This window comes from Elephantulus edwardii, unplaced genomic scaffold, assembly GCF_000299155.1.
Source record: "Elephantulus edwardii isolate Elephantulus edwardi_28Jun2011 unplaced genomic scaffold, EleEdw1.0 scaffold00060, whole genome shotgun sequence".
NCBI lineage: Eukaryota > Metazoa > Chordata > Mammalia > Macroscelidea > Macroscelididae > Elephantulus > Elephantulus edwardii.
In genome coordinates this window covers 1856976-1859215 of record NW_006399810.1, presented here as the reverse complement: position 1 = coordinate 1859215, position 2240 = coordinate 1856976, and positions in this window count along the sequence as shown.

The following is a 2240-nucleotide window of genomic DNA, read 5'->3' as shown; positions in this document are numbered from 1 at the left end:
CACCTTTCTTGGGAATGGGAACAAATATGGGCCTCTTCCAATGCACTGGCCAGACAGCTGTCCTCCAAATTTCCTGGCATAGACTAGTGAGTGCATCCAACACTGCTTCTGTTAATTGAAAATAGTCAGTTGATATCTCATCAATTCCTGAGACCTTATTTTTTGCCAATACCTTCAAGGGAACTTATACTTCCTCCTTCATTACCATTGGCTTCTGTTCATATGATACTTGCTGAGATTTTTCAGTGTCAATAAATTCTTTCTGGTGCAGTGACTCTGTGTGTTCCCTCCATCTTGTTTTGATGCTTTCTGGATCATTGCTCATAGCATCTTTCAATGCTGCGACATGAGGCTTAAATTTATTTTTCAGTTCTTTCAGCTTGAGAAATGCAGAGCAAGTTCTTATCTTTTTATTCTCCAATTCCAGGTCTCGATACATTCCATTATAATATTTTGCTTTGTTTTCCCTAGCTGCCATTTGAAATAGTCTGTTCAGCTCCTTTACTTCAATGTTTTCCTTTATTTTTGGCTTCTTGGTGTTCCAGTGGAGTCTTTAGAGTCTCATCTGACGTCGATTTCGATTGTTTCTTTCTCCTCTGTTTTTGTAATGGCCTTTTGCTTTCTTCATGGCTGATATCTTTGAAAACCTCCCACAACTCATCTGGTCTTCAATCATTGGTGTTCAATGTCTCAAACCTATTCTGTTGTTGTTAAGTGCTGCCGAGTTGATGACTCATAGTGACCCTAAGAATGAAAGTCTTGAACAAGCATAATTTTCATAATTTTTCTAAATTCATAGAGTTACTGGAGGCAAGCTATTTCGGAAGTGGGTGCCACTCCTGTTTCCAAGTTTGTTTTAATTTGAAGCTCCATCACACACTGCTGTCCATCATGGGCAACCATTATCACATTCCACACATCAGTGTCACAACATTTACAACACAGTTGCAGCCACAGTTACCTCTATAAGGCAAATTGACAGACCAGTGCAATACTACTTAGAAGAGTGTTTGACTGAAAACAATTAAAACCATCCCTCAGGCCCAAATGTCTTTTTGCAATAGGAGGCTAAATAAAAGCTCACACCCAATTGTAAGCAACATACCACACCCAAGCCTCAACCAAAACATAAAACACACCTTTGTAGAATCCAGCTGCTCTATTCATCTGTCCAAACTTTAAAACAGCCCCAAATTGGTAACCAAATGCCTTTTCTAAATATGAGGCCAAATCCAGTGAACTCACACCCAGTTATGAGCAACAGACCACACTCAAGTCTCAATCAAAACAGAAAACACACCTTTGTAGAATTCAGCTGCTCCACTCATCTGCCTGAAATTTAAAGCAATCTCAAATTGGCAACCAATGCCTTTTTAAAATAAGGCTATTTCCAATCAGCTGAAAATGGGTAAATTAGAAGTTTCAGCTGGAATTGATCAAGATAATGTCTTGGTTCCTGTGTGCTTATTTTCATTTTCTTTGGTCTCAATTTGAAATTGCATATGAGTAATTGATTATCTGACCCAAAGTCTGCCTGGCTTAGTTTTGACTGCCGATATTGAGCTTCTCCAATGATTATTTCAACAAATGTAGCCAATCTGATTCCTAAACAGTCATCAGGTGAGTTCTACATGTAAAGTCATCTTTTGTGTCTGTGAGAAAAGGTATTAGCAATGAATAAATCATTGTAAATACAAAATTCAATCATTCTATTTTCAGCTTCATTTCTATCACCAAGCCCATATTTTCCAACTGCTATTCCTTCTTCAATATTTCCTACTTTTGTACTCCAGAACAAGGGGAAAAAACCCCTATCAAATGAGGAAATGACAACCTCTTCAACAAATGGTTCCATCAAAACTTAACTGCTACCTGTAAAAAGCTGAAACAGGATCCATATCTCACATCATACACAAAAATAAATTCAAAACAGGTCATAAGAAGACTTTCCCATAAGAAACGTCCTGGGCCAGATGGCTTCATAGCTGAATTCTACCAACCATTCAGAGAAGATCTATCATCAATCCTACTTAATTTTTTTAAAAAACTGATAGATAAGAAACACTCCAAGAGGCAAGAGTCATTCTATGAAGCAAGCATAACCCTAATGTTAAACCAGGACAAATATATTATCAAGAAAGAAAACTACAGACCAATATCTCTCATCAATATAGATGCAAAATCCTTAGCAACATCCTAGCCAGTAGAATCCAAAAGCACTTCAAGAAATAATTTATCAT